This window comes from Choloepus didactylus, chromosome 2 (assembly GCF_015220235.1).
Source record: "Choloepus didactylus isolate mChoDid1 chromosome 2, mChoDid1.pri, whole genome shotgun sequence".
Lineage (NCBI taxonomy): Eukaryota > Metazoa > Chordata > Mammalia > Pilosa > Megalonychidae > Choloepus > Choloepus didactylus.
The window spans coordinates 180669740-180694305 of record NC_051308.1 but is presented as its reverse complement, the minus strand read 5'-3'; the positions used below and the strand labels follow the sequence as shown (position 1 = coordinate 180694305).

Below are 24566 nucleotides of genomic sequence, written 5' to 3'. Positions count from 1 at the left end.
CAATAATGCTTTTTATGTTCAGAGCAACTGATTCTCCTCCCAGACCCACTTAGCACCTCAGGCATACAACACAGACAGGTGTTCCATCCTCAGATCCACACATGGAAAGATGAAAACAGCAAGGTGCAGAATATGCTACCTTTTGAATAAAACATGGAGGGGGGTGGAGAATAGGAATATATATTTGTATTAATTGTATCTAAATAAGGAAACACTGGAAGGATACAAGAAACTAGCAAAGGAAGATACCTAAGAGAAAGTGGTTGACAAGAACAAGAAGCAAGACTTCCCAATTGGTACCTTGTTACGTTGATGTGCTTTCTGAACCAAGTGAATACATAACCTGTGCAAAACTAAATAACAATAATAATAATAATAATAAAATACAAAGTTAAAAAAAATGCTTGCCAAGAAGCCTGAGTAAGGGGGAGATTCGCCACCCACAGTGGAGGAGCACTGGAACTGAGCAAGAGCCTACAGAGGGATGACCTTCCCCTCCACAGGAATGAGAAAGAAGAGAGGAAACCATTTGCTGACTACCCACCACAGGCCAGACACTGGCTATGTGTTCTGCATATGTTTTCTCATTTTACACTCAAATTAACCCTAGGAGCAAGGATAACCAGCCTCATCTCTGCAAATAAGTAAATGGTGGCTGGCAGGGCATTAAGCAATTTGTCCAAAGTCAGAAAGCTATGATTGAAACTCATGCTCTTATCAGCCAAAACTCTCAAAGAAAATATTTAAGTCTCAGTAAAAAATAAATTCCTCTAAGCCAGTCATTTGCCCATAGTCACACTTCCTTCCACAATGTTTCCTCTAATATTCTCTGTTTCCTCTAATATTCTCTTATGAGAATAAGTGCTTTTTAAATAAAAACTAAAGCCATCATTCTGCACTAACGAAAGGTTGTTCTATAATTCTCACCTACTGGACACAAAAAAGTCAAGGGACTGATATTAAATGCATTTTTTCCTTTTTTGAGCATTAATTATAGAGAAGCATGCAAAATCTTTGAATGATGGACTTCATGGGAACTGTAAAATCATCTTTTGCAACAGATGATAAAAACGATGCTAACAGGGAAGGAGAGCAGAAATAAATAACCAGCTAACATTTATTAGGCACTCATATATTCCAGTCACTGTTCTAAATGTTTTAAGGACTCGATTCTCACAATAATCCTATTAAGTAAGTACTATTATCATCCCCATTTTACAGATAAGTAAACCGAGGTAGAGAAGTTAAGTAATTTGCCCACATACATTGTCCTAACTCCCCATCATACAACACTGTCTCCCCATGCAAAATTTCTAGTCTACAGAAACTGGAGATGAACCAGAAGGAAAGGTCTTCTGTAGAAAATCTGTGAATGATTTTTTTATGTGTTCAAAATGATTATTCTAAGAGACAGCTCATAGCTTTCAACAACTACCAAAGGGGTCAACAGTACCAAGAAAAAGAAACACTAAAAAGTCCTGATTTCAGAGATTTCAGCTCAGCAAGAGATGAAAACCTTAAGAAAGGCAACAGGGGTGGGGATGGAAAGGCAAGGAGACATTAGAGTTGTGTTCCTCAAGCTCAATCTTCTATTAATAAGTGTTAAGTGAAAAGACGGTTCCGTGATTAAACATATTTAGGAAAAGACTGATTAACATTCAATAAGTTTCTTTGTTGCAAGACATCTAGAAGCATTAGCAGGTTAATAAACATTCTGATTCTCCAAGAAGGAGACAAACTAAGCAGCATCATGGCATTTCCCATACTTACCTAACCATAAAATTCTCTTTTCACAGAACCCACAAGAAAATACACACTCAAGGAAACACTGGATTACACAGATGTTTAGGAGCTAAAAATCAGTAAAACTTGGTGACTAACAAATTAAAAGACAAGTCCCACGATCCTGCTCAGGCGACCACGTAGTGTGACAGGGAGTTTAAGAGGAAGGGCAGCTTTTAAGGGAAAAGATGACCTGCTTCAGTAAGAGTTGTCTAAAAAACTACCAGTTCAAGATGTGGACACTTGCTGCTTCTATCTGTCTAGAAACTTTGCATCCTATGTCATTCTGTTAGGACTCTGATCACAATGTCCTGCCTGACCTCTATCCACAACCCAGGCCTACCCAAACACTGCCCACCCACGGGCCCAAGGGGTGACCTAAGCAAGGCTCCGTCAACGAGATTTGATAAATGGAAACCCTAAGATCATTATCTTGGGGCAGCCATATGTTCTCTTTCAAGTCATTTGGAGAGAACTCTGTTATGGCAGCAAATAAGACCAGTAAAAGAAAAGCAGAAACCAGCAGGCTTCCTATTGAAGGGAGTGTGCCTTGAAATTACTGGAGTCCATGGACTCAGTCATGCCTGGAGCCACTATCTTCCTACCCACCTTAAGACAACTGAGTTACATGGGCCAATAAATCTCCCCAACACTTTTCTTTTTTCTTTAAGCCACTGAAAGAGAACTAATATGGATATCCAATAGAAAAGCAATTTCACTGACCAACTGGCAATGAACAGGAATTTTCTCTGTATAATTCCTTTTGGAATTAAATCTGTAGTATCACATCTTTTTACTAGAAGAGCAGTACATAATTCCATGATATAGTTAGTACAAATATAACATACTCTTTCCATTTGGTACATACATATTACTGTTAAAAATATCATCAGCCTAAATCTACACTATATTATATACATGCAGGGAGAGATATACAATGCATAAAAGGTTTATATAAAATAGACAGATTTAGATCTATAAATGTTTCTGATGTTTGTAAAACAGACACCCTGAAATTGAGGTTTTGAGAGGAATATTCCAACACTTAATTCAAAGAACAGGAAAATATTGCTCAGATAAGATCTTTTGTCTGTGCCTTATGTCTATGCCTTCATTCTTTTCCAGCTCTTCCATGTAATAGTCCATTTACTATAGGTTCTCTTTGTGGCACTAGGCTTTGCAGACTTTGACTTAATGAAAAGAGGATATCTAAAATGTCAAACCAGTTTCATATCTAGAATCTAAAGGCTTAACTGCAAAAAGCAGTTCAGAGATGCCTGAAGCAAAATCTAAAAGATGAACTGTGCTCCCTGGGGAGTATACATAACAGCCTGTTGTTACAAGTCTTCGCAAGGATAAACTAGCTTTGTTGATTTCACACAAGCTGACCTGACCAATAAAATAACTTCAGAACACTGGAATACTATCTGGGTAAAATCTTTATAAGCACTAATCAGTACAAAATCCATCTTCTGAAATCACTCTGGGCTTGTCTCTTTATCATGAAAGATTAGCAGTCAGTATTTCAATCGTAAGGAAAAAAAAAATTTTAATGACCCTATTTTATTTGGGTCTTCAAGGTTCACTGCAACACATCTACTAAACACAAAATGACAAAACTTGTCTCTTCCTTAGGATTATTCTCCAGCCATTTACGGTGGCTCCAACCTCACACCTCCAGAGTAAATTTTGGAATATGGCAGCCCAGAATGTTTACGGTGTTCTGGGAAAAAATCTGTTAGAAATACCGCTCAGGTAACTCACAGTCCTCAGTACTGAATGTCTGCCAAAGAACCCACAAAACTCACTGTCCTGGAAAACCAACTGGGCAGATTTATGATGTTTTCATTAAAGTACAGTTCATGCTTTTCAAATCATGGCACAGATATTCAAATTCTCAAAATGTGAAGACCTTTCAGACAACCATACCACTTTTAGTATCCTAAGAAAATAATCACAAAAGTGCACAAAAATGGAGGTACAAGGATGCTTATAACAGGACTATTTATAGGAGGAAAAACAATATATATGTCCAACAGTAAAAGGTTATTAGTAAATGAACTTCATGCATCCATACAATGGAACACTGGCACCATAAAAAGTTATGACACCATGTACTTATTACCATGGAGGAGAGGGGAAGAGAATGTGAGCAGTCATTTAGTGAAAAAGCCAGGTTACAAAACAATATTATGTTCTATCATCTCCTTTAAAAACAATGTTTTCATTTATAGCATATATAGGCATGGAACAAAGTCTGAAAGGATAAACATTAAAATGATAAATACTAAAATGTTAAGTCTGTGAGTGGCGGGTCTCAGATTTTTTTAAAATGTTTCCAAAATGCAAATAATCATTTGAATAATTTATTTAAAACACTAAGTAAAATTTTAAAAGAATACTTCAGCAGCCCTAACAAATTTTGAAGGCTTGCTGAGGAAGAGTCAATTATTAGGCTTATGTCTTGACTTCTCTGAAAGGAAATACAAGAATGGCTAACAGTATTTGTTTGAAATTATAACTACTTGTTGACATACATTGTATAAATAAACAATCTAAAATTCATTCAAAAATAACATTTTAGAAAGATCCTAAGTATGTATGTTTCTTGTAAAATATCTAAAGGTTACAATTATTTTGAATTAACAGCCAGTAACTTTTTAAAGACCTAATTAAAAAAGGAAACAAAAACCTCTTTCTCCTCAGAGGCCCACATCAGAGTTAGCAGACTGTCTGCTTTGAGGCACCGTTTCAGCCAGAAACACCTTGACTGAATTACTTCCACAGGCTGCCTTCCCAAAGGAGGAATATGCTGAGAGCAGGACACTGCAAGAATACAGTAAGGACAGATACATTCTGACAAAGGCATTTGGTAGAGCCTTGACTGGGGGCCAGAGGTGGCAAGCCTGGAAGCTGGAGCAACTGGGAGGCTCTGTGGAACCAGGGGGCAACACAGAGGCAGCGAGCAGCTGGACATGAGCAAAATGCACCAGGAGGACACAACACAAGACTGATTATACCTACAGGCTGTGCTATTCTAGTATACCAGAGTCAAGGGCAGCATAGCCACATGACGCAGTGGAAGAGTATGGGGCTTGTGGCTAGAAGATTAGAACTGCTTTGCCTCTCTGAAACTCAGTTTCTTTATACAGGAAACTGCCTTTTAATCTGTAATGAGCTCTCAACGGTTTTTTGTTGTTGCTGTTCTTAGTATAACTCTTACCTTCATTAAGATCTAATTAGCCTAAGTATGCTTTTCTAGGTATGACTTTTCTCCTGATAAAAAGACAACATGACAAGAAAATGCCATCAAGCAGGCATTCCACAAAACATAGCCACAGTTAGCATCTTACGACTGGCATGCTTATATTCAATAATGTTTTACTGACCATCTGCTTGAGAGCAGGCACTGTGCTCAACTAGGACTAGAAAGATAAGCAAGAGGGACTTGGTCCCAAATCTCTGGAGCTTCCAGTGTGGCAGGGGCCACAGCTAGCAGTGGCAAATACTGTAAGAGCTATAATAGGGAAGACCAGGATGCTGTCACAGGACAAAGGAGAAGCAATTAAACCCCTTGGAGGATGAGGGAAGACATCCAGAAATAAACAACACAAAGCTCACACCTGAAGGGTGAGTAGGAATTGGGGAACAGAAAGGTGTTGCCAGCAAAAGGAACTGAAGAGCATGGTCAAGATAAGACATCCTAAGTATGAGAACAGAGAAACAGACAGCAGGGCTGGAGTACAGATGGCAAGAATGGAAACAGAAGGAAAGCCAAGCTGGTGACCAGGAGGGGCTCTTTAAACCATGCTGAGAAGTCTGGATCCCAACAGCCAAGGGCAGCAAATGAAGGATTTTAAGCAAGGTATACAGCTTTGCATTACAGAACGATTACCCTGGCACCACAAAAATATCCCCACTGAGCATCAGGAGACATCAGATGCTGAAAGAAGAATGCATTTCCCAAATAACAAAAAGGCAAGCAAAGCAAGACACATGAATGCTTTAGGGAAACCAACAGGCTTATATGATTTTATGTCTGATTGGTGTGGAAGTAATTCATATTACTTGTGCAAAAATCACTTACTACTAAGGGTTTTTCACCAGTCTAAAACTGACCTAAAGTTCTTTCCCTTTATTAAGACTAAATTATACAACAGATAATAAAAATCATCACTGCAATTTCACATTCATGCCTTCCTCTACATTTACAGAATCCCATTTTCTAATGAGAAAAAGTATCAAAACAAAAGTCAATCAAGTCCTTTCAAGTTATTTGAAGAAAACTGTATCTGCCAATGATAAACAATTATAATGGTCAGTATATGACATGTTACTGCCAGCACACTGCCTAAACAACAGTCAAGAAATTAGCAACTTACTGCAAAGTTTAAAGCCATCTGTGATCTAAATTTTTGTGTTTTTTAAATTATCCAGAATTACATATTAAAAGCCACAAATGATTTTATCCTTGGTTGTATCCTTTATTAGGATAAATCCTATGCATTTATCCTAATAAAGTAATTAGAACAGAGAAATGCTATTTATATGTTTTAAAAGGTTCTCTATAGTATTCTATAAAAATAGAAATACCTTAAGTATCCTATAATGGGGGATTTAGTTAAGCAAAATAGAATACATTGACCCAAATATTATATACCCACTGAAAACGGTTATTATGAAGACTATATTACAACAGAATAAAAAAAGTTTCGTGAGAAAAGTAGATACATATATGTATGTATCCTACAATTAAAATTACATAAAACTTATTCATTATGGCCAAAGACTAGATGAGATTAAGTGAAAATAACTTCAGTGTTCAGGAGGATTAGGTGTCAACATTCAAGGAAACATTTCATTAAAGAATTAGAGAATTATTAAAATTTTTAAAAGAACAAAAAGCAAGACTAACAGAACTTAACGATTTTTTTAAAAACCAGCACAATGTATTATCACTCAGGAAAAATCTAAGCTTTAATAGATTAGTTTGTTCCTAAGGAAACCATCCATGCTGGCTTGGTGACAGCTATCCATTCATCCCAGCCCCCAGAATGGGCACCCAGGGCACCTCAGACAAATAGTCTGAGCCCTCTTCTCCCATGAGACGCTGCCCTTCAAAACAACTAAGGTAATAAGTTGACTCTAGATAATCCAAATTTCTCTTAACCTCAGAATCTCCTGCCCATAAATAAATGTTATCTTTCTCAGACATATTTTTTAAAATGGGTAGTTTCTGAAATTCTACATATGACTCACTACCTTCTGTATAATTTTATCACTCAATTACAAATCCAGTTTGATGTTCTGTAAAAAACTAAAGCGATTGTCCAAAGAGGTCTTAGGCAAGTCACAGAAGAGCTCTGATTCTTAGTATTCTCCATTGTAAAACTGGGGAACAGGGTGTTCCTAGATGATTTTCATTTATTCTAACTCTTGAAATTCCACAGTTTTACGATCATGGTGTGCTAATAACTCTCAAACAGCAATTATTAGACAATGTCTATACACTTAGAATTAAATATGCTCAGGTTCATGGGAGACCTGTCTCCATGGTCTCTCAAAACCATTAAAGCTATCAGTTCTAACCTCAGAGAAATAAACAAGACTGAAAGCCAACAACGAACTTGTTTGACTGCTTTCCTTGTCTCCCAATAATCAAAGCAATATTCTCATAAGTGTCTGGTTCCCAAATACCTTTATATACCTCAATTTGACCCAGCATAAGCAGTATTTTCACGATTGGCAAGACTGTGTGACAATGTTCCTCTTTCAATGCTGTCAGATCTCCATTGATCTGTTTAGTGAAATATATCAAGCATCCAAAGAAGTATGAAGAACTATCATTTTTTCCTGAGCTGTGGCACTTAATTTTTAAAAATTTTATATTCTGAAATAATTTCAAACTTGGAAAATAGTTGCAAAAAAAAACCCAGGCCCCAGTCAAGAGGGCAGAGTTCCACACTTCAGGTCAGTCCCCCCACAGAAGCTTTGAACAACCAGCAAGAACTGGCAAAAACATCTTTCTCAGAGCTCCAGAAAACAGCCAAAGCACTGCATTAACACAGCAAGTGCTGAATCAAGAAAAAGCTATTTAAAAGCAGTAGGTTTGTACAGGTTAGTGTGAAGCCCCACTACATCCCAGAGTAATTTGGGCAGAGAATAAAAAGTATTTGCAGAGTCCCCTTGAGGGTCTGGGGGAAAATGTGGAAATATTAAACTTCCCCAGCTGGGGAATCCCTGATATTCTTGCAAGCATTGGGGACTACCAGTTTACTTGGCCAAGCCCTCAGTCTTGGGGCTTGTCCTTATGACACTTGTTACTGCAAAGGAGAGGCTAAGTCTACTTATAATTGTGCCTGAGATTCACCCCAAGAGAATCTCTTTTTTTGCTCAGATGTGGCCTCTATCGCTAAGCCAGCTTGGCAGGTAAAATCACTGTCCTCCCCACTACATGAGACATGACTCCCAGGGGTGTAAATCTCCCTGGCAATGTGGGATGTGACTCCCAGGGATGACCGTGGACCTGACATCATGGGACTGAGAAAGACTTCTTGACTAAAAGGGGGAAGAGAGACGAAACAAAATAGTAATAGTTTCAGTAGCTGAGAGACTTCAAATGGAGTCGAGAGGTCATTATGGAGGTAACTCTTATGCATTATATAGATATCCCTTTTTAGTTTTTAGTTTATTGGAATAGCTAGAAGGAAGTATCTGAAACTGTTGTACTGCAACCCAGTAGTCTTGATTCTTGAAGACAACTGAGTAAACTTTATAGCTTATATGGTGTGCCGTGTGATTGTGAAAACCTTGTGGCTCACTTTCCCTTTACCCAGTGTATGGACAAATGAGTAGAAAAATGGGGACTAAAGTAAATGAATAATAGGGGGGAGGGGTATGGGATGTTTTTGGTATTTTTACTTTTTTTATTCTTATTTTTATTTTTATTTTTTGGAGTAATGAAAAGATTCAAAAATTGATTGTAGTGATGAATGCACAACTATATGATGATATTGTGAACAACTGTTGTACGCTTTGGATGACTGTATGGCATGTGAGTATATTTCAATAAAAATGCATTAAAAAAAAAAAAAAGCAGTAGGATCTCATTGCACCCTGGCTGACCCCTTGTCTACCCCTCACTGGCTTGGCGCAGAGCTATCTGTGCTCCTAGTACAGATCCCTGGTCCTGGTTCTGGAGGGAATAGAGTAACCGTCCTGTACACACTGGGAGCATATTTGTCTGGCCCAATCTGTCCAGTGGTGGCCTAAGGGACTTGCCATCCCAGAACTCATACTGTGTGTAGAAGGCAGATCAAGGAACTGTCCTACAGAATGCTGTTGAATAGCAGTCAACTTGTGCTGCCTGAGGCAAGGAACTGCTGGCTGTAGGACACAGAGTACAGTGCCCAGGACCGTGAGAAATCTGTTTCCTAGGGAAGAGGGTATTTGTACCTATACAAGTGGAGGAATTCCTAGGGTCACACAGGCATGCCCAAGATAAGACCCATGCCCAGAAAGGATCAAGGAGGTCCTTATGTTTTGGCCAGGAGCTATTCTCTAAACTCACCGTATGGATAAGCCCTGAAGGAGAGCACTCACACAGGTCAATCTGTGAAGACTAGAAAAGATGTTTCTTTTTTTTTTTTTTCCTGTTAGCTCCTGCCAATCAAGGAAAGCGCTATCATAATGCTAGCTGGATAGAAGCTTAAGGAACAGATGCTTCAGCATCTAAAGTCCTGCAATGACACAATATAATATCAAGATGTCCAGGTTTCAACAAAAGGTTACAAGACATACAAAGAAAGAAGAAGCGATGGCCCAGGCAAAGGAGAAGACTAAAGCATTAGAAACCATCAATGAGGAGGATCAAACCTGGAATATACCAAAGACTTTAAAAAAATCACCCTAGACATGCTCAAAGAGCCAGAGGAAAACATGATCTAGGAACTAAAAGAAATCAGGAAAACGATAGATGAACACAAAGATAATATCAAATTATGAATGTAGAAATTTTGAAGAGAAACCAAACATAGCTGAAGACCAGAAATTCAAAATCCCCTAGAGGGGTTCAACAGCAGATTGGAGCTGGAAGAAAAAGGAATCAGTGAACTTGAAGATAAAACAATTGAAATCATCCAGTCTGAGATGCTGAAAGAAGAAAGAATGAAGAACAGAGAACAGAGCCTGAGGAACCTGTGGGTCACCATCAAGTGTATCAATTAACACACTGTGGGTCCCAGAGGAGAAGAAAGAAAGAAGGGGGCAGAAAGAATGTTCAAAGAAACAATAGATGAAAACATCTAAAATATAAGGAGAAACATGAACTCCAATCAGGAAAAACCCAAACTGACCCACACCATGACATATAATCAAACTCTCAAATGACAAAGATAGAGAATTCTGAAAGCCACAAGAGAGAAGCTATGTGTCACATACAAGGGAGCCTTGTAAAATTAAATGCTGATTTCTCATTTGGAAACCATGGAGGCACGGTTTGTATTATTTTTGTAACTGTTCTGTAAGTTTCAAAGTATTCCAAAATTAAAAATTAAAAAAAACTTTATCTGTAATAAACATGATCAATCATTTATGGAAAAATATATATACAAAACTCATACAGAGAACTCCAACATATCCCCCACTTCAATACCCAGATCCGCCAACTTTTAATATTTTGATAAATTTGCTGTATCATTCTATCTATCCATCTATATATTCACCATTTACCTATTTCTTAACATTTGAAAGTAGGTTGTATACATCATGCTCTTTGAACACTTGAATATTTCTATGCGTATTTCCTAAGCACAAAGATACTCACTTATATAAACAGCTTAAGTACAGTGATCAAGTTAAAGAAATTTAACATTGATATAAAGCTTAGCCTGTATTCCAAGTTTTCATATGCCCCAACAATGTCCTTTGGGGCATTTTCTCTTCCATTATTAAATTCTGCCCAGGTTCATGTACTGCATTTCGCATTGTCTCTTTAGTGTCTTTCTTCTTTTTTAATTTTTTTTTTTTTAGTTTTGGAAACATATACAACATAAAATTTCCCATCTCAATCATTCCCAAGCATATAGTTCTGTGACTAATCCCACTATAATAGTCAATTACCAGAACTTTTCCATAAGAACCACTGATTTTTAAAGAAGACTACACAGATCTCTCCAAAGGGCTCCTACTAAGTACCAAACACAATGGTAGGAGTTGGGGATACAAAGGTCAGCCACAGATGAGGACAGAGAGTTAAGCAAATAGGTGCACTAATGTACATTCCAGAATGTGCCCAGTTCAGGTATGACGCATAAGTCTTTAAAGTATATGAGTGCAGGTAACAAACACACTCACACAAACACACAATCTCTAGATTATAAACAGTGTTGCCTTTTTAAAACTTCATTCCCACTCCATTGTCTGAAACTTGGAGCACATATGCCCTTACACACGTTGTTATAAATGTGGTTAGGTTTCCAAGCCAACACACAAAAGGACAATTTAACATATAAAGTATCTGAAACACTATACATCTGCCTGGCCAAAAGAGCAGAAAACATTATGGCAGCCAAAGAGAACTGTGAGTAATTTTGTCGTCTTGAAAGCTGGAGCTTGAGGGAAAACAGAATGTAAGTTAATAAGGGATGTAGATGGAGTATGGGGAGGTGCCTGGAGGCTTTAAGGCAATAGAAGCTCAGGAATTTTGAGACAGAGTCAGGTAGTCCTGGCTTCAATCAAATCCAGGTTCCCTCAAAAGGTGGGTGCCTTTGAACATGTTATTTAACCATTCTAAGCCCTGCTTTACTTATCTAAATGTCTGACACAGGGTAAGCAGTCAATAAACAATAAAGGTTTGGTTTGGTTTTTTTTTTGTTTTTTGTTTTTTGTTTTCCCATTTGTTTGAGACTATACAGCTTTCATCTTCCTTGGCATAAGAATATCCTTAACACTGGTTGGGTTTATCAGTCATTAGAGAATGTTCAGTTTCCACAGAAAACAAAAACAGATTTTTTAAAGGGTCCAGGGAAGAAGTATACAAGGAAGAGAATTAATGAGAATGTACTACCCACGAAAAAAGAATTTTTTTTTTCCATGAAGTAATTATAAGGAACTAAAGACAGAGAAAAAAGGCAGGTACATGATGTACAAAAGATTATCCTGAAAAGAGAAGATGTGAGGGGGAATTCCAAGGAATTTTCAGATGACTTATGGGTTATCTACACAAAGAGGAGAGGAGAGAAGGGACAGTAAATAATAATTACAAACCCTTATACAGTGTTGGTACACACATGCACACACACACACTCATTTTATCCTTATAACCCTACAAGGTAGATGCTATATTATCTTCATTTTACATATTGAAAAACTAAAGCACAAAGAAGTGGAGTATTTTCCCAGGATCAGTCAGTAAATTACTGAGCCAGGATTCAAACCCACAGATGACAGTTCCAAGTTCAGGAGTCTGAACTTTATACTGAAGCCTTCCTTGCAGTGGGAACCCAGCCATTTGCATAAGCAGGATTTCTGACATCAGAAGTTCACAACTTGAGAAAAATCTATGAAGTTCCCACTTATGAAGGTATAAACATTATGTAATCATTTACAGATTTTCTGGCACTGTTCAGTGTTTGGAAGCAGGAGGTGGGTAACTAATTTTGATTCTGCTGGATCCCAGATACTGTCTGAAACTATTTCATATGATCTTCCTCATTTAACCTTCACAAAATTCCCTTTGAGATAGATACAATTAAGCCCATTTTACAGTCGAGAAAAACTGAACATTAATTATGAGCCCAAAGTCACAGCTCCAGTGAGTGACAGAGGCCAACCTCAGAGCTGGCCGTTCCTGGTTTCAAGTTCAGCATGCATTTCATAACACAGCATCTGGTATACTTAGACCCAAACAGGTAAATACAGGACATATTATATAATAACTAGGCAATAAAGTAACAGTAAATCAAGTTAGATTTAAAATGTCAAAAACATCAATGCAACTTTTGAGCTAAACATTTCACAACAAAATACAAAACGCTCTTCAGGACAGTTAGCTGATCCTAACTGCCCCACCCCACACACACCTGCCCCCCCCCCCAAATGATTACAGATGCTCTTTATTACCTGGCATCTAATAAAACCAAATACAGTATAGGTACATTAAGGCACTTCTCCAAGGACCTAAAACTGCTCCAGAAACATAAGGCTAGAGAACAGGATGGAACAAGTTTCATAGATTCTCATTTTAAATGCTGCTGTCAGCAGAAAAAGGGACCAGTGACAGAACAATAGAAAGAACATGGGTTCTCAAGCCAGAGAGCCTCAAATTTGAATTCCAGCTCAGTCATTTACAAACTTTGTTTGCTCATCTGGAAAATGATGCATTAAGATCCAACTCTCTGGCTATTACAAAGATTAAATTAAACATCAAATGCAAAGCACATAACCCAAGAGCTGACACATAGTAAAAGTTTACTAAGCATTAGTCTCATCCCTTGCTCCCTCTCCTCTCCATCTGGGAAAATGTACCACATAACCTGCACACCTGGGAGACATGACCTCCAAGCTCTTGTTAAGCCACAGACCAGCAAGACATTTAAAAGCACTTTTCTCATTTTCCACCAAACACACATCATGAATCCCATATTTCCCCATAGTCTTTTTATCTTTTTCTTACAGGATATTTATCTCTTTCACCATCTTGGTGTCACTTCAGGTTGGGGAAATCAAGGGGCATTTATATTTATAATTATGTCACCAAAAAAAAAAATTGAGGTTGTCTATAAAAACATAAAAGTTAAATAGAACAGAATCATTACAAGAAGGATTTAACACCATGAGACAAGTAATCTGGTGAGGAGACTGAGGCAGGGAGATTATTGTAAGAAAAACAAGCAAATAACTTAGCCCTGAGCTTTCTGGTAAGAAAACATGGTGAGTTACAGAGCATTCTTTTCTCTCTCTTTCTCAGTAGAAGGAAACATACCAATTCCTGAGGACAGATGTTTACAACTTGCCTAAAATTTATCTAAGCCATCAGCAGGACCAAGAACACAACTAGAGACTTCCAAAACACCCAGTCATATTTCTCAAAACCATACCAATTTATATAGGAATGAAAGGATTTAATTTGACCAAACTCTCTTCTGTAAAATGTTCCCACCTTGAACTTCTACGAGCTATACATACATACACAGGATTTAGCATTTATTCAATCAACACCCAATTGCCTACTGAAAGGAGATGCAGCCATGAATGTGACAGTTCCTGCCTTCAGGTACCCTGTGAATGCATAGTGGAGATAAGGCTGGAAAGGACTGAAGCACAGGCAGAACATCATGTGCTAGAAAAGAGGATCAAACACTACCAAGTACAGGGTATATACACCTTTTGAGGGTATATATTTGAATGGCCTTGAAAGTTTTAGAATTTTGACAGATAAAGAGCATGAGGCATAGGCAGATATTATTAAAAAAAAAAAAAAATTCCAGAAAAAGCATCGGAAATGTTGTTTGAGGCTTGAGTGTGAACAGTGAATAATCCATTTTGGAATGGGGAAGAAGGAAAGAAACGGAAGAACCATCTGAAAAGTAAGTTGGAGTCTTATCACAAGAAGCCGTGATACCTAAAAAGGCGGAGTTTGAACTGTTCTCTCTATGGCAACAGGGATTTCTAAAAGCTTATGATCAGGGAAATTATATGATCTGAGTCAAGCTTCAGGCAGATTATTCTACACCTGTGAAGAGAACAGACTGGAGGGTAAAGGTTATGAAGAAAGATGTATCAACTTTATAGCAATTAAATGGGAGGTATCAACCAGACATCCAGGTAAGGAGACCCAGCATGATATAGAAAGACCATCCCACCTGGGGGCCTAGGCACCTGCTGTCCCCTATACCTAGTACACTCTTTCCTACAGATTTTGGCATGGCCTGGCTCGTATCACTCATTCTTTAGGTCTGAGCTCAAATACCACCAGGTCAGAGAAGCAGTCCCTGTTCCACCAACTTAGTCATTCTCTACCTGTTCCTTGCTAATTTTCTTTATTGTACTTGGCAGCACCTGAAATTATGTTTTTATTTAGCAATACATTTATTATCTTAGAAAATTACCTCCTCAAGAACAGGGGCCTTGTCCCTCTTGTTCTCCCACAATAACCCCAGTGCCATAAATAAGTGCCTGAAGTTCAAGGTAGGGAGGGAGCGGAGAGGAAGGAATATGAACAAAAGGGAAAACTGGAGCTCAGGTGAAAAGTGGGTGATCTGCACAGTTTAAAGAACAAATTAGATCTGCCATTCTCAAAACCTTTAGGGAAGTCTTCATTTGGGGGGGAAGTGAGAGAAAGAGAAGATACCCAGAAGGAGAGCAAAGACACAGTTATAGAGGGAAAAGGAAAGTACTGAGTCTCAGAAACCATGGGGCTGGGGAACATCTTTCAGGAAGAGGCTGGTCGGCAGCATCAAATGTTTGAGATAATGAGAACAGAAAAAAGATGTCAAAATACTGCAGCAAGAAGGTCACTGGTGACCTCAAAGAAAGAGTCTCAAGTATAGACATGGCAGTCAGATTACAAAGGGTTAAAGAATGAGTGGGTGGGAGGAAGTGAAGGCTTTCAAAGCTTTTGGCAGCAGACTGGAGAGGAGAGATGCTCCAAAAGTAGGTGGGGGGTGGGGAGGGGCGGATCATTCTTACTTTTATTCACACAATGACAAAAACCACATCATGTAGCTGCCTGTTTAAAAGCATTCAATTTCTCCCCTCCCCCATTTTCTTATGATAAGGCTCAAAGTAGTATCACCCATAAGGCCCTGCTTGAACAGGTTTCCACCTACCTTACCAAACTGCATCTTTGTCCTTTTTGCTCCAGCTGCAAGCTATTGGTTCCACCTCAGGCTCTTTGCACATGCAATTCCTTCTAGCTGGAAAACCTCACCCTCTTAGCCTGGCAAACTTTTCCTTCCTTCAGATTTCAGTGTAAAAAAAAATGTACCACAGAAACCTACTCTTCTTCCTGCCCCCCCCCCCGCCTTACAGCTAACTAGACATCTTTCCTGGTACTTAGCATAATTTTTAAAAATAGTTGTATAATTGTTGAATTATTGGCTTTCCTACTAGCAAGGAAGCTCCCTGAAGGCAGGAGCCAGGTCTGTCATGTTTTCATATAGTATATCCTCATAGATAATTGTTAAATAAAGAAATGAACATGAAAACCTAAGAGCATTTTTATCTCAGACAGTTTATGCATCACAAGTGGCCTATTTCCTTATTCCACAGGAAGCAGGCATACAGTTCATGTTCAGTACAGTCCAGCTTCCTCTGCCCTCCCTCTCCCCTTCCAACCAGCCCAAGCAAATGGTCATTCTAAACAAGTAAAAAGATGGGGTTCTTTGGGGTTACCACCATACATCAAATGACTTTCCCAATAAAACAGCTGATAGGCAGTGGTTATTGAAGAGTTTTAACTTAACAAAATCACTCCAAATAATTAAATTTAAGCATTAAGCATCTTATTTTTGAAAGTCAGCATTATGTAAATTAACCATAAAATAGCTTTGCAGTTATACTTATCAAAAGATCCACTGCAGCTCTTTATAATATGAATCACATCTCTGCTTCCCTGTGTATGATCCACCAAACTATTTACTACAAGATTTTTCATTGGGGAAATATACATTTGGCAGGTTGTTTTTTTGTTAATGTTTTTCTTTTGTCTTTTCTCTTACCATAACATGAGAGATCATTGTAAGTTCTACTAATTGGAAAAAAAATTGCTATAAATTATAGCCTTGCCACAGTCTGAGCAAATTAACTGTGCAAATAAGACTGCAGATAAAATTGTGCTTAATTGATATTTTGTCAGTTCTAATATCCTTAAGCCCTTTAAAGCACCATTAAAAACAAATAAGAGTTGCATTAATTACAACTTATCCATATCTATATCTACTTAATATATTCAGAATGGTCTGAGTTACTCAATGTACCTGAAAATAACAGAACTCAATTTATTTTTAAAATACTTATAGACAGCCTTTACAACACCTGAGGTAGACAAAGAGTAGTGTATATGTTTTATATTAGAAAGGCTTCAATTACAAATGGGTAAATCAAAAGTGCTTAGGCACTGAAAGAAGTAAGTATCTCAAAGGTACCCACTGCCCCACCACAAATTCAAATTAGGGGAGTTTTACTGGTCTTTCATTCTCAAATGGGAAGACAAGGAAAGATACAGCTAACTTCTTTGCAGCAAAAGCTCACAGGAAGAGAATGCTATAGAGAGGTCTTTTCCAACAACATACCAACTACTGTTCTTGAGAATATGAACAGTCCCCATAAGCAAGAAACCTGTTCAACATAAATATCACGGAGAAGGAAATAAGGATATATTTATAAATGTGATTAGGAGGAAGTGCCAACACTTGGTACAAGTTTATATTTTGGGTAAATCTTGCTTTAAGAAAGCACAATATACAGAAATAGAAACTGACAAAAACACCATTCAGGGATAGAATATATTCTTAAGAGTTCCTTTAAACTCTAATAACTCTTTAAATGGCAAAATTCCCTGGAACGTTATCAGATTGTTAATTTCCACACAACTTTGAAGACTCCATTTTACAAACAGAGAAGTTTGGTGCCTCTCTGCCAAGAGTGGATCACACTTGCTAAGCAAACTCAATCAGTGAAGGCAACAGAGTATCTTTATATTGACTTTCCCAGAAAGTCTAAGACATTCCTACCAAATTATATACATAGGATGGAATGTAAAGTTAAAAATAAAAGCAACTTTATTTCTCATTTTTCCTTAAAAATAGAGTAAGACCTAATTTATCTAGCACCTTTGGTGCCATCTACATAATAAACTTACAAATTTAAGAAACTGCCTTCATTAAGGACCTAAACTCTTGATTCATGCATTTCTAATTGAAACCTTTCTAATACAGAGTATATAAACTACTCTTTGTTGAGCATTTACTGGATGCCACCTCCCTATTTTATACTAAATATAATTTGACCACTTTTTTCTTTTTAACACAAAGCATATTTACCAATCAATTAAAAAAAAAAAAGCTAATATTTGGCACCATTCCAAACCTTAAGTATAGTCAATCAATCTCAAAACAATCCTAGAGACAGGTAGTTTCTCCATTTCACCAATAAGAAAACTGAAGTGTAACTTGCCCAAATACTCACAATTAGTATCAAATCAGGCAGTCTGGAGAGCCTCCAAAAACAGACTATCAAAAGCAAGTCAAAAAACAAGGCTAAAATACAATAAGTCAGTCTGTTTTCTATCTAGAGGTCTAATAAATTGACTTGATTTAGTATTCTCATCCAGCTGGGTTCAAGTTATTGACTTCTCTACTGATAGCCACAGCTCCTCTCTTTAGGTCTGCAGAGCCAGCATCCATTTGCAGATGACTCTTAAGTCTTTCCCTAAGGAGTTAAAAGACTCTTGCGGAGGAAAAATTCCTCACTAGCTTTTCATTCTGAAGAAATCTCTTCTTTTTGCAACTTCTTACCCTGCCCCAACCCAACCTACCACTTGCAGGACTCCCAACCCCTAAACCAGGTGTCATAAGTTGCCGTTTTCCACTAGAAACCTAAACTATTTCACCTAATTTCAATTATGTTCTCACAACTTGAGAGCTTGGTCATCATTACCAATATCAATTAATGTGTTGTGACAGTGACACCTTCCACTTGGTAGGGTATTTTCAGTGGTATTTGCCCCTCCACTCAATGGCCAGAGATTGCTTGACTTTTTGAATTATGGGTCTGCTTTTCATAAGCCTTCTGCTCTTCAATCAGTTCCAAGATAAAAATTAACACTGCTCACCTCTGAGAATGTGCCTTCCCAAACTCAGCTTCTTAACTCCTGTCCCTTCTGTTGATCTATAGACTTGAACACCAGTTAGATAAAGAATCTTTGTAAATTAAAAGCAAATGAAAAGTTTTACTCTATTATATACAAGAAGGGCATATAGGAACTTCAGCACATCTGTTCTGGCTATAAGCATTCCCTATTTCCTAACACAATGGTCAGATAAAACCAAACCTTTACAGAACTTTCACAGCTTCACAGTTGTTCCATTTGCTAATGATGTTATTCTTGAGCTCAAAAACTTTGAATGGTTTCCCATTTTCCCTCCTCATTCATTTAACACAGGCCATAGGCCCTGACTTAGCACTTCCCAGACTTGTTTGGAGGGAGTGACGTTTTCACAATCTGGTCCCAATCTACCTTTCCAGCCTCACCTCAGTCCAATGCTCTCAAATGGTATATGCTCTGGTCAGAGATGCAGCCTCTAAGTACACACCTCTGTATTTAGCTTATGCTATACCTCTGACTAGAATTCCTTCTTACCCCGAAACAAGGGAAACTCCTATTTATTTGCCAAGGCCCAACCCAAATGATGCCTCTTCAAAAAAAAGCATTCAACAAGGACTCAGAGCAGGGTTAGTTCTCTTCAGGGGTCCCAGTGCTCTTAATTCCAACCTCGACTACAGCATCACACTGCATTACAACTATGTATAACAGGGTTATTTCATAAAATGGTGTCTTATCCATCTGTCAGGCACTTGGTAGGTGTTGAAGAGAAGTCTGTGTATATTTTTAAAAAAGGAATTAATCTGTAATATTAAAAAGAAAGGAAAAAACACAGAAAGCTACCCCTTAGTCTTCAGACTTTAAAGGATGGCCATGAAAGTTTCTAGGAAACACTCTACAATCAAAGGATTTACTCATTTATATATGCATAATCTGCAACTGCAAAACTCTGAATGAACAAACCCCAAAGAGACATTCACTAGATTGTAAGCTCTGTGGGGGCAGAGATTTTTGCCTGTTTTATTGTGTCTGTTTATTCTCTCCTAGAACAGTCCCTGGCTTTCAGAAACAGCTCAACAAATATTTACTGAATGAATAAATGAATGAACAAAGTTTTAAGTAAATTCAGTTACCACAAATTAAAAATATCCCAACAAAGACCAGCTCTGTTTTTTGGCCAGCGTAGACTTAAAGAATTTTCATTTTGTTTCTAAACAGGTCTTGCCTGGGAACTGGACAATACACTCACAGAGCACCAAGGAAGAATATGTGCCCAGCGTCAGCTGCAAAGAATCACAGACCATAAAACCTTAAGAGTGAATGTATCATGGAGATGAGCTTAATATTTTGTGCTTTTTTGTTGTTGTTGTTGCCTCAAACTGCCAAAAATGCTGGTGCACTTCGGAGGGAAGAATACTCATAGGAAATAGTTTCTTGCCTCTGAAATACGATTATTTCAACATGGCAGCTGTTTAAAGCCCCCATGTTACTGAAGGGTTTTTAAAACAGGAAGCAAGAGTGGCACACCTAGCGAAAGGGGAGAGCAAGAAGCAGGGAGGAGACAACAGGCAGAAAGAGAACAGGGCCTGGATGTTAGTACGCAAAGTATGAAACAATGAAACAATGTCTTTAATGTCTGCTATAATGTAACTTACTTTTACAGCCTCATTATTAAAAAAAGAAAAAGGAAGGGCAAAGAAACAAGTACCATCTTTCTAGGTCACCAGCTGCTCTCCTCTTTTCCACCTTTAACTCTATTTCAATTTTAACAGCTTTTAAAGACACTAGTAAGAATATAGTTGTCCTTAAATGGGAAAGGGAGTGGACCATGGATGATTTTTGCTCTATGTTCTACTCTTCTATATTTTCTAATTCTTCCACAGTGAGTTTTCCCTCTTGTTATTATGAGAAAATAATCTTTATGTTTAAAGAAATTACAGAGCTACAAAGTTTATGCTCTACCAATAAGAAAACTAAGCACACTAAATAAAACCATTACCAAGAAAAAATGAACTACAAAGAATTCAGTAATACCAAACCATCCAGCCCATCTTTTACTCTACATATAACCTTAATCCCCTCCCTGCTCCCAACATATCTGTATATCTTTCTAACAATTCATTTAGGAAAAATAATGTCTTCATAATAGGAAAAGCTTGTGTAGCACTTCACAGTTCCCATGCATTTTAGATGCATTAAACCTTGTGAAACAGCCAAGGGGGATACTTTCATATCAGTTTTACAGATGAGGAAAATAGGTGCCTGATATGAAGCTATTTTCCCATATATTCTTGTTCCTCACCCAGCATTCCAAAATAGGATTTCTCAACCTCAGCACTATAGACATTTTCAGCCAGAAAATTCTTTGGGGGGGGGGGTGCTGACCAATGCATTGCAGGATGTTTAGCACCAACCCTAGCCTCTACCCCTGATACCAGCCAGCCAGGAGCACCGCCCTCTATACCCCATTTTGTAACAACCAAAGATGTCTCCAGAAATTACAAATGTCTCCTTGGGGGCAAAATCACCCCCAGCTGAGAACCAATGGCCCAAAAGAATCTGCAAGGTTCCTTCTGGCACCCTATTCTATGACAAGGATCCATTTACCATTAAGCCACAATAAATTACAGAACATCAGATGATGCTTGCTCAGCAAGATTCAGTTAATTAACCAATTCCCTGTTCACTTAAAATGATCACTTCAAATGTGGAAATGAATAAGAAAAATTTCTTTGTATATATACTCATATCTCAAACAATAAATCTTCTAAAAGCATATTATTTTCTCATTAGAACATAATAAAGGTATACAGAATGATAAATGTGTTTGAGGGGGAAAAAACAGAAGAATCAGAGTTAGAAAATCAAGAGCAAAACACAGATCTTGATCTTTGCTAATAAACCTTAAGGCAGATATACCTTAGCATCCTTCTATAAAAATGGACATAAATTTATACATGTTCACAAAACTTGCTTTAGCTAGGTTTCTGACCAAATGTGTTGTTTAAGTTGCCTATAGGAAATGGAGTAATAACTCTAGAATATTATCAGAATTTGTAGATAGTAGTCCCCAGTTGAAATCGCTAGTGTTTATGAATCCAGAATCTAACTGGCAGACATTGCAATCCTACTTAAAAGCACTCCAAGTTTCTTCATGCCGTTTAATCCAAGTCTCTATTCCTGCAGAAGCAACACCACCCTCAAAATTCCTTACTTTCACAAACTTTATAGCAAATGGCTGAATTAAAAAGATTTGCAACCTAATCCTCTTTAACAACATAGACAGACTTTAATGAGATATGTCTCCCAATTAATTCCCTACCTTACTTTACATCTGTAGAGCAGGGATACCAAATGATTAGGGAAATAATGATAAGTACAGCACTGGCACTAAGACTGCCTAATTACAGCAAACTGAAATGCACTATATTTGGAGAAATACTTGAATTATTTTATCTATGTATAATTTACACAGTCTCTCCATCATAATTTCCCAATGATAGTATATTAGAATACTGTGTAGTGGGGGAAACAATTTAAACTGCTTGTGTTAATGTGAAGTGACACACTACAATTCAAGTATTAAAAACACAGTTTGTAGTTATTCAGAGAAACTAAGATGTAATAAAAGTGCTTAGTTATATAACATACAGAATTAAGAGAAGGTTGTGATTACCCCTATTCATAAAGTCTACACTCACTCAGGTCTTTAAATGTGATCAGGATCTATACATGGGAGACATTTTCTCTATATTCCAAAGCATATTCTACCAGAAGTGCCTGGTACTCTCATGATCTCCATCAACCTTCACCACAAAGTACAAAAGAACACATTGATCCTTCAACAAAAATGACTCCCTGTCTTGAAAAAACAACAAGCTCACCAAAAGCAAAAGCCAGGAAACAACGGCAAAATGAGGCTTTGGAAAGAAAGGAACAAAGACTTAATATAAAATGCTCATCTTTAAAAATTTCGCCACTGTATATATGCCTATACATAACTTAAATCCTTTCCTAAAAACAACAGCCAACAACCGAAGACTCCATGACCACAAATAACTGTCTTGCATTGTACTCATAATTTAACCACCCAAGGTTTTCAATGATTTCCTCCCTGAAAACAGTAATGACAATTTTCTATCACTAAACTTTCGCCACTGAGCGAAAATCCCTACGACTGAAAAACATGCTAATAGCATGTGTAATGATATCTCCAAACCGGGGCAGAAGGCGGCTTACAGCCACGTATTAAAAGAAGTGGCACAGAGGACAGGGTCCCCTTCTCCAGGGACACACAGGAAATCACCAAAAATATGCCCTCGAAAAATGTGTACATTGTATTCCCTACATGATTTTTCCGTAGCCTTCTCTAATAAAAAATAAGCAACAAACACCTGGCAATAATTAAACCTTTTATTAGATTAGTAAACACATCCAACGTGCCCAACCCCCCGGAACCTTGGGGAGCGACTTTAAAGGAGTGTTTTCTAGTCCTGCTTAAGCGACGTCTCCTCTGAAGCACCTCATCTGATGCGCCAAGTCGGCGACTGCGCGCGGATGGTGTCAGAGGAGTCAAAATAAGAGAGCCAGAGACGAGCCCCGGTTTCGGTTTATCCGTTGCTTACAATAAGATTTGCAACCCCCCGGGTGGCTCTCCACTCTTCCCCCTTCCCTGGTCCTCTTGGTTCTTTCGCCCTTTTCACTGACTGCTTGGGGCCGGGGTCCTAATAGAAACTGAAAAGGGAGAGGGCGTTTCCTGAGTCCACCGACACCCCCTAACAAACACGGCCCCAAATCCCAGAAACTTCCTTCCCCTCACTGAGAGGGCCAGGAAGAAAAACGGGATAAAACCCTCCGCATCCGTCCTGAAGCCAGGAAAAAAAAAATCTCCTCCCGCCCCTCGGCAATTCTGCCACGGTGCTGGCAGTCCACTTCTTGGTGCAACCAGCGAGGGACGTCAAACCTCAAGCCTGCGCCTGTATCTCGGGGTGGTATAAACAGGATGTCAGATAGCGCGCACCCGGTTTGTTTATGAAAACTTGGTGTGCCCTCTGGGTAAGGGGGCAGCGAGGGCTAACCTTTCCCCTCCCGGCCTGAAGCTCCCGCCCCCCGACCTCTCCGCCGTCGGCCGCCTCCGCCTAATTGGAAATCCCCCACCTTTGCTGCCCCCAACCGCACGCCCCCACCTCAACCCGGCCCACCGGGTCGCGCGCCGCGCTCGCGGAGCAGCTCCGGGCGAACAGCGCGCGAAAAACCCGCGCGGCGGCCGCGCCTCCCACCTTCGCCGGGCTCCGCGCCCCTCGCCTTGTCGCCCGCGGCGCCGTAGGCTTCTCCACCTCCCTCCGTGACACTCACCACTTCCGTATGCGACTCGGCCGAGCTTCTCCGGGTCGCGGCGCGGGTCGGGGTCAGGTGGCGGGCTCCCTGAAGAGCCAGCCCCTTGGGGCCCCGCCGTGCGCGCGCCCGGGACTGAGGAGGGGGCGCGGGGAGGGCTAGCGGGTCTGGGACGCAGGCCCGCACTGTCGGCAGCTCCCACTACTCCGCGGTCGCCGCGGCCTGCGCTCAGCGACGCGCCCGCCTCGGGTCCCGCCTCCGGTGTCGTCACGAGCGGCAGCCCAGGAAAGGGGGCGGGGCCGCCTCTGCACCGGACTCTGCGCCTCCAGCCTCCCCGCCCCTCCGCCCCCATCCGGCTTCGCTCGCGCGCGCGCACACACACACACACACACACACACACACACACACACACACACGCACGCACACACGCACGCACGCACACACACACACGCACGCACACACACTCGTCTCTTTCTACCCGGTCTTCTAGAAACACTGATCTAGAAATGAGAGGTCAACAGCCGGTGCAGGAAGTAAAATTGTCAGAATTCGGGCATAGATTAACTCCTCTCGAGTTTGAAATCCTCTTCGCCACATCTGTGTACATTTTGATGCATTCATCACA

General features: G+C 39.2%; 1 protein-coding gene across 2 annotated transcripts in view; it reads right to left on the bottom strand.

The window, feature by feature from the left end:
* JAK1 (Janus kinase 1) overlaps positions 1-24186 on the bottom strand; it is a 136960-nt gene extending 112774 nt beyond the window's left edge. Inside the window, exon 1 of one of the 2 annotated variants that reach the window (XM_037827013.1) lies at positions 23963-24186. The gene's annotated coding sequence lies outside the window, so the exon portion shown is untranslated. Of the gene's footprint in view, positions 1-23886; positions 23906-23962 lie in introns of those variants that run through there. The other variant, XM_037827014.1, reaches the window with a different exon arrangement.
* Positions 24187-24566: the final 380 nt, after the last annotated feature.